Here is a 13,551-nt window from a genome sequence, read left to right on the forward strand (position 1 = left end):
TGTGCTGCTATGAACATATGGGTGCATATATCCTTTCTGATTGGTGTTTCTGGTTTCTTGGGATATATTCCTAGAAGTGGGATCACAGGGTCAAATGGGAGTTCCATTTCCAGTTTTTTGAGGAAACTCCATACTGTCTTCCATAGTGGCTGCACCAGTCTGCATTCCCACCAGCAGTGCACAAGTGTTCCTTTTTCTCCACATCCTCTCCAGCACTTGTCGTTTGTTGATTTGTTGATGATAGCCATTCTGACAGGTGTGAGATGGTACCTCATTGTTGTTTTGATTTGCATCTCTCGGATGATTAGTGACTTTGAGCATGTTTTCATATGTCTCTTGGCTTTCTGAATGTCCTCTTTTGAAAGGTGTCTATTTAGGTCCTTTGCCCATTTTTTGATTGGATTGTTTATCTTCTTTTTGTTAAGTTGTATGAGTTCCCTATAAATTTTGGAGATTAGGCCCTTATCAGATATGACGTTGGCAAATATGTTTTCCCACGCAGTGGGTTTTCTTGTTGTTTTGTTGATGGTTTCTTTTGCTGTGCAGAAGCTTTTTATTTTGATGTAGTCCCATTTGTTCATTTTCTCTTTAGTTTCAAGTGCCCTAGGAGCTGTATCAGTGAAGAAATTGCTTTGGCATATGTCTGAGATTTTGTTGCCTTTGGATTCTTCTAGAATTTTTATGGTTTCCTGTCGTACATTTAAGTCCTTTATCCATTTTGAGTTTATTCTTGTGTATGGTGTAAGTTGGTGGTCTAGTTTCATTTTCTTGCATATATCTGTCCAATTTTCCCAACACCATTTATTGAAGAGACTATCTTGGCTCCATTGTATGTTCTTGCCTCCTTTGTCAAATATTAATTGAGCATATTGGTTCGGGCTAATTTCTGGACTCTCTATTCTATTCCACTGATCTATATGTCTGTTCTTGTGCCAGTACCAGGCAGTTTTGAGAACAGTGGCTTTGTAATACAGCTTGATATCTGGCATTGAGATCTCTGAACAAATTTTAAAGTAAAATTAACCAAAGGTAATATTGCCTGATGAATTTTATTATTTATACTATCAATTTCCCCGGGTTTACAATCTTGAAAGTATTGGCTCTTTGTCCGAGGAGCTGCTTCCTGGGGCCCATGCGTGACGTGCTAAAACCTGCCCCCAAAAGAGGGGATGGTGGCGGTCTGTGCACGGCTCCCCGAGGCAGGCCCCGGATTCCTGCAGCGCCTGGAGGGAGTTTAAGATGTCCACCCGCATTATCCTTGAGTAAAGATCCCTTCCCAGAATGGCTTTCTCTGATCCAGGTCTCCCTAAATTGGGAATGATGAGTTCTGGGACTATAGTCGCTGATGTTGGTTCTAAAGTGAAAAGTTCTGACTCATTTGGGGGGGCGGGGAGGGGTTGTCTAGGTTTTTACAAAGTATAGTTAGAAATTTAAATACAGTGCTATCATACTAAAAACTATTAAAATATAAGTAGGGTGCACTTATTTATTCATTGACCTGTTTATTGTGTGGAAGAACTGCATGTTTGAAACATATCTGATCGAGCAATACAAAGAACGAGTCTGAGCTTGCCTAAAAGAATAATTCATGCTTTAGATGTGCAAAGAACATCAATAGGCCAGCTAGTTTCTAAATGTTATTCTAATGACCTAAAAGCAGATTTCCCTAAGAATTTTTAATGCAACATTTGACCTTTTACATGCTCACAATACTTTTCCCTAAGGCTCAAAATCAGAATGGCATGAAATAAATAATGTCTCCATCTAGCAATCTGCCTTCATTTTAATGACTGTCTATCTGTCATTAAATCTGACTATCTGTCAGCTCCAGAAATACATCATTCTTACCATTCTGGGACAATTCATATTAATATATAATATAAATTTTTAAATGTATAATAATATATAAATATATATTTTAATAAGATTCTGATTTTAATGTTATATTAACACTTTTACATTATTCAGTGTCTATCTAAAGCATCCTCTTAAAGAGTGCATAATATTCTGCCATATTCCATTATTCATAATTTATTTATTGGTTTCTCTATCACTGACTTACTCCAGTACTTGCAATAGTTGTCCTACTGAATAGTTAGCTGTTCAACAACCCAATAGCATTTATGGTCTCAGATAAGTGGTTACAGCTCCCAGTGGGATCAGGAAGCCATCAAAAGAGGAGAAACCCCAAGATGCCTAGCAAAGAAAATTAGCGGAGTACTGAGTTCTTTTGGAAAATTGGCTTGTGGGTTACAGAATTTTAAAATAACATACTTCTAATTATAAAATAAAACATGCGTCATAAAATGTGGAAAATACCGAAGGGATGAAAACAAAACTGAAACATATTCTTACCATTCTGGGACAATTCATATTAATATATAATATAAATTTTTAAATGTATAATAATATATAAATATATATTTTAATAAGATTCTGATTTTAATGTTATATTAACACTTTTACATTATTCAGTGTCTATCTAAAGCATCCTCTTAAAGAGTGCATAATATTCTGCCATATTCCATTATTCATAATTTATTTATTGGTTTCTCTATCACTGACTTATTTCTTCTGCTCTAAAATATTTCAAAATGATTTTCTTATTCTTAATGAAATGTTTATTTTTTATGGTTTGCTTGCTCTTTGGCATGTTCTTAAATTATTTAATGAATTAAATAAAATCATCAGATCAATGATTCTAATAAACCTCTCTTCCCCTTGCCAACTTAACTCCTGGCTGACATCATGAAACTTCATAGAAACTTGTCATTATGAAACAGTTCCTCCCTCTCCCCACCCCACCTCACCATACACACACACAATTCTTTACCTTTTTGGAATGACTCATTCCTTTGATCTCAAATGCACCTTCTTTTACTAGCTCTTGTTCTTTCTTCATGCACCTTTCCCACACCAAAACTATAAGGATGAACTAAGTATTATAATTCTTGGGATAATGCTTATTAGTTGTATAGTCTTGAAAGAATGACTTAATCTTTCTGAGCCTCAGTTTCCTTATCTGTAAAACGGAAATATAACCAACCTCGTTAGGTTTTTGTGAGGACAAACGGCGTAAGATGATAACATATCACACACTGGTGGTATGTAAGAGAACACAATAAATGTACTCTCTTTTCCTCTCTTCCTTCCCTTTCCTCTAAGCTCCTGGACGGCATCTAAGCTGGAGCTTTGCCCCACATTGCTTAGGCCTCACCAGTATGTTGCAGTGAGACTTTTGATAGGCAGGAACGTGTGGCTATTAAATAACTTGTGTAAAGTTACAGGGCCCTTATTTATACCTTATTTCTAAATAATTTATTTTATAATTCTAGCAGTATGATCAAATGATATAGTAATTTATTGGAAATAAAATTTTATTTTTTGATATATTTTTATTGATTTTAGAGAGGAAGGGAGAAGAATAGAGAGATAGAAACATTATTGATGAGAGAGAATCATTGATCGGCTGCCTCCTGCATGCCCCCTACTGAGGATGAGCCCACAACCCAGGCATGTGCCCTTGGCCGGAATCGAACCTGGGACCCTTCAGTTCGAGCAGGCTGATGCTCTATCCACTGAACCAAACCGGCTAGGGCTGGAAATAAATTTTAATGGAAATCTTTTTTATGCATGTAAAGTGCTTAACAATGAGAAATAGTAATTCTTCATAAAGGCATGGAATTTGTTTTAGTGTTTGTCCTTTCAACATGTAGTTCCTGAGCACCACATGTGCTGGGCACTGTTCTCAGGTCTGGGAGCACCTGCAAGCCCTTTCCTTGAAACTATACAGAGGAGAAGAACGGGTTAAAGAAGAGATGCTTCAGTACAGTGTTACCAAAAGCTAAGGAGCACATTCAAGAGGTCCTACGGTTTGGGATGAAAGGAACTGGACTAGAAGATGTTTAGGGGAAAAGTGTCTCTGCTGAAATGGAAGGTAAGTAGTAATGTTGTTTCATTTACAAACAGACATATTAGGATATTTTTCCAATTTACCCAAGTTTAAAGGGGCCAGAGTGTGTTTTATTTTGTTTAGTTTGTTTTGTTTTCCCCACCAAAGTGCAAATAGCTTTATTCACTCAATCTGAATGGATTTCTTTACCTGGGACCTGCAGTAACCTTCACCGATGGAAAGAACAGAGCCACACTGGATTATCTGTTTAGCAGGCCACTTTTAGTCTGGTTGCCAGTCTTGCTTTGTCAGCTCCCTCTAAATCTTCATAATCCCATTTAAACTGCCTGTAATTATAGATGCTCATTTGCATGACATTGACTCTATTGTATGTGATTTGAGAGAATTTGGCTCTGGGCCCTAAATTATTAAATATTTGATGGTCTGCCTTCTAATATATCAAGACCTTCAGCCAGAGTGGTCAATGAGGTCTCCTCAGGATTCATAACCATAATAATTAAATGTCATGTGATTAATTGTTTAATGCCTGCATCCCTTGTAAGAATTGTAAACTCCATGAAGGCAGAGACAGTGTCTGTGTTGTTCATTACTGTACCTGAAGTGTGAAGTTCAATGCCATGCAGAGTTATTGATTCAACAAATATTTATTGAGTGCCAGGCTCTCTTCTACGCACTGGGGAATCAACAGTAAACAAAATTAGGTCCCCGCCCGGTGGAGTGTACATTCTAAGGGGGTGGGAAGTACAAACAAAGCACCAAATAGGAGTCAGGTAGTGATTAGTAACATGATAAAGAAAGCAACACAAGGGAATAGAAAATGGTGTGGAAACAGGCAGGACTGTTTTAGATCAGATATTCAAGAAAGGCTTCATCTGGCAGAAACCTGAATATAGTGATAGAGGTAGCCATGCCCACTTCGGGGGGGGGGGGGGGGGGGGGGGCGGGAGATCTTCCTGGCAAGACCACATATGCAAAGCTTGAAGACAGGACTGTGCTTGGAGCAGTAAAGGAACAGCAAGGAGGCCAAGTGGGTAAGTTAGAGGAAGCAAGGGGGAGGAGGAGGAGGAATTAAGGTCTTAGAGGACAGACCATGTAGAGAACAGTTAGGAGGCTACATGATAGATTCCTTCCCTGCTCTGGATGCAGACCAGGACAGCAGAAGTGGAGCTGTGAGAAGGGGATATATTTTTAAGACAGAAGCGGTAAGATTTGCCAATTGATTGGATGTAGGGTGTGAATGAAAGAGTGGAGTTAAGGGTGACTTTAGATTTTTTGGCCTAAGCAACTAAAGAAGAGGTTGCCATCTCCTGAGATAGGAAGGACACCAAGAAGAACAGACTGGGGACAGAGGGACATTAGGATTCCTGTTTGGAAAATAAGCAGCTGCATGTCAGTGCCTCATTGAAATGAATAAATAAAAGTGTACGTATTTTCTTGTACTTACTTAATTAATGAGGATTCAACCCAGATGAAATGTTGGCTGCATAGTTCAGAGAGTAGCAATATTCATAAAGAGAATCAGTAGAACTGCCTTCTACGGTCCTTGGAGTGCAAAGGTTCTTATAGGAATTCCATTGGCAGAGTTTGAGGGTCCAGGACCCCATGATATTATAGCATAGTTTGGTATATAGATGAAAATGTGCTATTTTCTGAGATGGTCCATGATTTTCATCAATTTGGCTTCCCCAAATAGCTAATATATTAATATATTAATTGGATTAACATATTATAAATTCATTAAGTATCTATTAACTCTTCTTTGTTTAGAGAACTCAGAGTATGAAATATGTAAAATGTGCAAAAGTAAGAAAATGATATTGTTCTTATTCAGTTAAAAAGAAAAAAGGCCAAACCAGTTTGGCTCAGTGGATAGAGCGTCAGCCTGCGGACTCAAGGGTCCCAGGTTCGATTCCAGTCAAGGGTATGTATCTTGGTTGCGGGCACATCCCCACTGGGGGGCGTGCAGGAGGCAGCTGATCGATCTCTCTTCTCTCATTGATGTTTCTAACTCTCTATCCCTCTCCCTTCTTCTCTGTAAAAAATCAATAAAATATATTTTAAAAAAAGAAAGAAAAAAGAAAAAAGGAGCCCTGACCGGTTTGGCTCAGTGGATAGAGTGTCAGCCTGCGGACTGAAGGGCCCTGGGTTCAATTCCAGTCAAGGGCATGTATCTTGGTTGCAGGCGCATCCCCAGTGGAGAATGTGCAGGAGGCAGCTGGTCGATGTTTCTCTCTCATCAATGTTTCTAACTCTCTATCCTTCTCCCTTCTTCTCTGTAAAAAGTCAATAAAATATATATTTTTTAAAAAGGATAGTATTACATGCTAGGCACTGGGCTAGGGAGCATCCTTAAGATCACCCACTAAGAGAGGCAGTTTAGCTTAATAGTTAGGAATATCAGCTTTGGACATTAGATACATGGGTTCAAATCCCAGTTCTTCCACTTGTGAACTGTGTTGCCTAGAGCAACTTATGTAACTTCTTCACTTCTTAGTGAAATGATATATCTAGTATGGTAAACTCTCTTCCATAAATAAAGTGCTTAATATATTGACAGATTTCTGCTAATGAGCAACCACCTTTGATTATAATGTAGCTTCTCAGGTAAATCTGTTTACAGGGAGAAAGCTCACTCATATAGAACATGGTCATCTAATCTATAAAACCAGACCTACTGAGTGAATAAATGAAGTAGAATTTTAGAGCCTATAGAGCAGCAGTTCTCAACCTGAGGGTCGTGACCCCTTTGGGGGGTCAAACGACTCTTTCACAGGGGTCGCCTAAGACCGTTGGAAAACACATATATAATGACATATTGTTGTTTGTGATTAATCACTATGTTTTAATTATGTTCAATTTGTAACAATGAAATTGGGGGTCACCACAACATGAGGAACTGTATTAAAGGGTCGAGGCATTAGGAAGAACCACTGCTATAGAGTCACAATCCCACCCCTCAGAGTTGTGCACACACCAAGTTACCATCATCCTATGGTAACTGAAATTATAGGACCCTTCACAAAGTATTATACAATTTAAAATAAATAAAATATTTATTATTATGTCTGAATTTAACTGATAGAATTTTGATTAACCCTCTTATACATCTAGGAAAAGCTGAGTAATAACATTTTAGCACTTGATGTTAATAGCTGCTTGGAATATTGGAAATTTAATAGACTGGAGTTAGACTAAGGTATTCCAACTCTGCCAATTACCAGCAGCATTATGGTCTTGGGAAAATGATTTAACTTCCTTAAGTCTCTGTTTTTTCATCAGTATACTGGAGGATTCTTTTTATCAGGTTATGGTACTTAGAGATAACTTACATAAAACTCTTCCCACCCTGTCGGGCACAAACCAGGTCCTCAAATATGGTAACTATTAACATTATTTTTTTCACTGAGAGGCAGTTACTGGAGCTCACTATTAATTAATTAATAATTCTCTTTAGAGTATCAAATTTCTAGTTAAGTAGTAACATGATTAAATACAGAAGAGCTCAGAAGAAGTCAGAGTAGGAAAGGAATCTATCATGTAGCAGCACAGGGTTGTATCTGAGAATTTTAAGTCTTTTAGGTAAGTAGGTAGCATATTACTGCCAGGGAACTAAATGTTAAATAATTGCCAGAATTCACACAGAGTTTGGAGAGTCAAGTTCCTGTCAGAATGGAGTGATCTCATTGAAAACCCCAGAATTAACAAGGTTCACAGAAAAGCCACACTTTTAGTAATAGGTCTAAACTAGTTCTAGGGCAAAGGATATACTCAAACAACCATAACAAATCTTAAAACAAGATTGTAAAGGATCCAGCTAATCTCCAAGTAACTCACCTCCTTTTCTCTCTTTTCAGAAGGTAACAAAAATCCAAAACCTTCACAATGTAATCTCATAATGTCTGGCATTCAGTCAGAAATCTATATATATAAAAGGCTAATATGCAGAGTGTCCCCTTAGGAGTTCAACTGGGAGACCAGGAGTTCAATTGCTCACTATGATTTGTGCTGATCACCAACAGGCGGCATGGAACATGGCAGGCAACCAGCGGCAGCGACCGGGCACTGAGGGAATAAGGGAAGGAGGGGATAGGGAGGTGGGGAGGCAGGGAACCTGATCGATGTTGATTGCCGGCCAGGCCTAGGGACCCTACCTGTGCATGAATTTCGTGCACCGGGCCTCTAGTTACTAGATAATTACTAAAGAAGCAGGAAAATGTAATCTATAATCAGGATAAATAGCAGTAGTTTCAGACCTACAGATAATGGAATTAGCAAGAAGTCCTTAAAATATCTATTCTAAATATACTCAAGAATTAAAAAAACAAACATGGACACAATGAATAAACAAATGTGAAAGGCATGAAAAAGTAACAAATGGAACATCTAGAAATTAAAAGGAAGCTGTCAAAATGAAAAATTTACCAGATATTGACCTAGCTGGTTTGGCTCAGTGAATAGGGTGTTGGCCCATGGACTTAAGGGTCCTAGGTTCAATTCTGGTCAAGGGCACATACCTCAGTTGCAGGCTCAATCCCAGCATGTGTAGGAGGCAACCAATCCATGTCTCTCTCACATTGATGTTTCTCTCTCTCTGTCTCTCCCCCTCCCTTCCACTCTCTCTAAAAAATCAATGGGAAAATATCCTCAGGTGAAGATTAACAACAACAACAACAACAAAATTTACCAGATATTTATTCAGTGGACTTGATAATACAGAAGATAAGATCAGTAAACTTGGAAGACAGCCATCAAAGGTATCCAAACTGAAGCAAGAGATAAAACATCTGAGCCTCAGTGACTCATAGACTATAGACCAGGGGTCCTCAAACTACGGCCCGCAGGCCACATGCAAATACAAATATTGTATTTGTTTCTGTTTTGTTTTTTTACTTCAAAATAAGATATGTGCAGTGTGCATAGGAATTTGTTCATAGTTTTTTTTTTAAACTATAGTCCGGCCCTCCAACGGTCTGAGGGACAGTGAACTGGCCCCCTGTTTAAAAAGTTTGAGGACCCCTGCTATAGACTCATGAGACTATAGTAAGCAGTCAAACATGTGAGTATTTGATGTCTTAGAAGGGAGGGGGTAGAAAAAAATATTTGAAGAAATAATGGCCAACAATTTTCTAAATTAATGTAAAGGATAAATCCACATATTCAAGAATCTCAAATGAACCCGCACAGGATAAACACAAAGAAAATCACACCAAGGCAAATAAAAGCCCAATTAATAAAAATAATCGATAAAAATAATTTTTAACAGCCAGAGGGGGGAAATAGGCACATTACATACCATGGGAGGGGGGGGGAGAAACACAAATTAATAGTCACAGCCTTTTAATAGAAACAATGTGAGCTAAAAAACAATGGAACAATATCAATATCCTTAAAGTTCCAAGAGAAAATACTGCCAACTTATACTTCTGTACCAAGGAAATATCACTTTCAAAGACAAAAACAAAGACTTTTTCCCCCCAGAAAAAACAAAATGGAGAGCACCTATTGCTAGCAAATCCTCACTATAACCAATGTTAAAGGAACTTCTTCAGTACTTAACCCAACTATATCAATAATTACAAAACATGTACACACACTAAATAGACTAATAAAATCAGAGATTGAAAGTTTGGTTAAAAAAAGTAAAGGGCAGCCCTGGCCAGGTGGCTCAATTAGTTGGAGCATCGTCCCATACACCGAAAGGTTGCAGGTTTGATTCCTGGTCAGGGCACATACCTAGGTTGCAGGTTTGATCCCCAGTCAGGGTGCATGAAGGAGCCAATCTCTCTCTCTCTCTCTCTCTCTCTCTCTCTCTCTCTCTCTCACACACACAGACACACACACACACACACAAGATTTTAAAAAAATGCATCTATATTTTATTTATAAGAAATAACTTTTAAATATAAAGATAAGTTAGAAGTTAAGGGAGAGAAAAAGGTATAACATGTAAACTCATAATAAAACATCTGGCTTAGCTATATAAATTTCAAAGTACAATCAAATAAAAAATAAAGATTAAAAAAATAAAATGCATTTATATTTTATTTATAAAAATAAGTTAAAGTTAAGGGATAGAAAAAGGTATAACATGTAAACTCATAATAAAGTATCTGGTTTAGCTATATAAATTTCAAAGTACAATCAAATAAAAAAGTGTTACTATAAATAAACAGGAATATTTAATAATGCTAAAAGTGTCAATAGACTCAGAAGACCTGACAGGCCTGTGTGTATATTCACTAAGTGACAAAGCTTCAAAAACCTATGAAGCAAAAACTAACAGCACTAAATTTATAGACAAACTCACAATTACAGGTGATTTTAACACTTCTTTCTCAGTAATTGACAGAACAAATTTAAAAAATCAGTAATAAACTAGATTTTGAGCAAGCAATTTAACCTAATTGACATTTATAAAACATTATACCCCCAAACTGCAGAATACAAATTCTTTCCCATTTCACTTGGCACGTTCACTAAAATAGACCAAAGGCAGATCTCAATAAATGTCAAAGGTCTATTATTATACAGAATATGTTCTATGTCCAAAACAGAATTAAGTTAGAAATCAATAACAGAAGGATATCTGAAAAAAATTCCCAAATATTTAGAAATCAACAACACATTCCTAAATAATCCATGCATCAAAAAAGAAATCACAGAGAAATTTTCAAAATATTTTTAACTAATTCTATATAATAAAAGGGTAATATGCAAATCGACCAAACGGAGGACTGACAGGTCACTATGATGTGCACTGACCACCAGGAGGCAGATGCTCAACACAGGAGCTGCCCCCTAGCGGTCAGTGAGTTCCCACAGGGTGAGTGCTGCTCAGCCACAAACCTGGCTGATGGCTGGTGAGTGCAGCGTCAGTGGCAGGAGCCTCTCCAGCCTCTGCAGCAGCGCTAAGGATGTGGGCCATCAGTCGGACATCCCCTGAGGGTTCCGGGGCTGCCAAAGGGCCAGGCTGAGGGGACCCACCCCTCCCTGGTGCACGAATGTCATGCACTGGGCCTCTAGTTAATAACAAAAACATCTAAAATTTTGTGGGATATAGCTAGGCAAATTTGAAGGCAAATTTAGCTTTAAATGCTTATATTAGAAGGAATAAAGGTTTAGAATAAATGATCTATGTTTCTACCATATAAGCTAGATGAAGAAAAGCAAATTAAACTCAATACAGAAGAAAGAAAATAATAAAAAATAGTAGCAGAAGTCAATGAACTTTTTAAAATCAGTAAAGAAAATCAATAAAGGTAAGAGATGGTTTTTGGAAAAATTGATAACCTCCTAGCTAGACTGATTGAGGGGAAAAATAAGGAATCATGAATTCCCAGTAGTAGACTTGGCATAATGCTAGACAGAACTGTAACTTCTGCAAATAGTCTCAAGCCCCCTCCCCAAAACCACCCCTCCTGCCTAGTCACCCCATCCCTGCCCCAGGAACCTTAGCAACTGAAGGGTTGAAGCCTTATACAATAAGGACCCTATCAGACCCCTGCACTGTTCAAAGGACCTGTGGCCTTGTTCCTTGAGGCCTCAATGTTTGTTCATTATTTGGACCATCACTACGGAGTCTACAAGACCACTAAGTCAGGAGCTGACATTTTAGAGGACCTCATGTGTTATCACATCCTAAGTTTTGAGTCAGAAAGGAATCTTCCCAGAGTTGTGGAGAGGGCTAGTTGTAGATTTTTGAATGTTCTTCTTTTAGTTAAATAAACACCATACTTTCTATTAGGAATAAAAATCTCCAAAATTAATGGCAGTCTATGGTGCTATAATGACATAATATCAAAAAGTCATCTAAAATAGGCAGTGAAGGAAAACATATTGTAAAGTTCTGATAAGCAACATTTAAACTGGAGAAACAGTGATCTTAGATAAGCTTACTTTTTTTTTCCTGTGTTTTTGTCTTTATTTCTAGAACCAACAAACAAGAATTACAACAAAGTACCTCCTACTTAAAATAGACTTTACTAAGAAGCCGGAATTCAATTTTTACCAAAAAAATCATCTCAACAGTAATTCTTAGTTTTTTAAATCTCCATTTTTAAAAATTATCCATTTAGCAAATGGGGTAAGACTCTGAAGCCAGACTTCTTTAGTTAGCATCCCAGCTCCACCACTTATTAGCTATGTGTCTATAGGCAAGTTACGTAATCTCTATCTGCTTCCCTTTCCTATCTGTAAGGGAGGAAAGGGACTAATAAAGTATCTATTATGGCGATTTAAAAAGCAAATATTTGTAAAGTGTTTAGAATAGTGCTTGCCCACATAAATGCTATTTGTGTTGGTTAAATATATGTTAAGAGCACGTTTACTATTCTCACCAATCTTTGATGAAGGTAAAAGTTTCAAATCTGATGTTCAAACAAAACGTTTAAATAGAAATCTAAGTTTTAAGGCTTGTTATCCAAATTTGGCATAAATCTCCTTCCCATCCAATTTTCACCATACCCCTCCCCATGCTATTCCTTCTCCACCAAGTCATCCACATGTGAACCTGTGTGCCGTATGGTGACTGATGGTTAACTCTTCTCTCATCAGCCGAAGAACAAGAAAAGCAAGACTGCGGCCTCTGCTCTGAAACTCTTAGGTAATAAAGTTAATGACGACCTAGAGCAAAGACAAGGTGAGCAGACTGCCTTTCCTTCAGGGAATTCCAGAGCACAAAGGCCTGTGATGAGGGCTGCAGCAGGAATTGTAATCATTTCATGTTGCGTAATGACCTGCTAGGAAGCCTTCCACTGACTACTTGGTTGACCCAACCTCACTTTTTAGCGCTGATCCCTCATCTGTAAACTAGGGGTTCATAGACTATGTCGTGAGATATATTGAGTTAATACATATAAAGTGCCTACACATGCCTGGTAAAGTAAGAATATCATAAATGTGAACTATTAGTATTTTGCAGGAATCAGTCGTTTCCGTTTGAGCATAGCCTTTCCGTTAGGGTTTATTGCAAATAACTCTATGACCAAGAAAAAGGGGGAGGAGAGGGGCGCACGTTCGAAGTGGAAGGAGCTCGGGAGAAGCTGATCATAGCACAGAAGGGCACAGCCTGTTTCTAAGGCGCTCAGAGTAAACTTGGGCATGGCGAGGAGGAGAGGGGCGCACGTTCGAAGTCGAAGGAGCGCCTGTTTCTAAGGCGCTCAGAGTAAACTTGGGCATGGCCATCAGAGCAGAATCCCAGTGGCCAGCAACTTCCATGCAAAGCCGCACACGTGGGACGGAGAGCGCTCAGAATCCAGCAGCGGGAAGCATTCCACGCGGGCGAGCCAGAGGGGGCCCCCGCACGGCCTGTACACGTTCTCCACCAATTCCCCGAGAGCTGGCTCGGCGGCCTCCACGTTCGGAGAGACGCCTCCACCCGGCGAGGTGTGTCTGTGCTTCCCACGGCCCCGCTCCAGCTGCCGGAGGGAGACGCAGTAAGCGATCCCGCGCGTCACACCGGCGACGAGGAGACGCTGTCGCCGCCTTCCCACCGGGAATGTCCATCCAACCTGGCAGGTCGGGGGCGGGACTCGCCCGCGGGCCCCACCCAGCCACCTCCATTGGCTGAGGCCTCCAGGGGGCGGGGTCAGCGCAGCTCTGTGGGAACCCGGGTCCAGGCGGTGGAGGAGAAGCCCCGG

Source organism: Myotis brandtii, unplaced genomic scaffold (assembly GCF_000412655.1).
Source record: "Myotis brandtii unplaced genomic scaffold, ASM41265v1 scaffold10, whole genome shotgun sequence".
NCBI classification, from domain to species: Eukaryota; Metazoa; Chordata; class Mammalia; order Chiroptera; family Vespertilionidae; genus Myotis; species Myotis brandtii.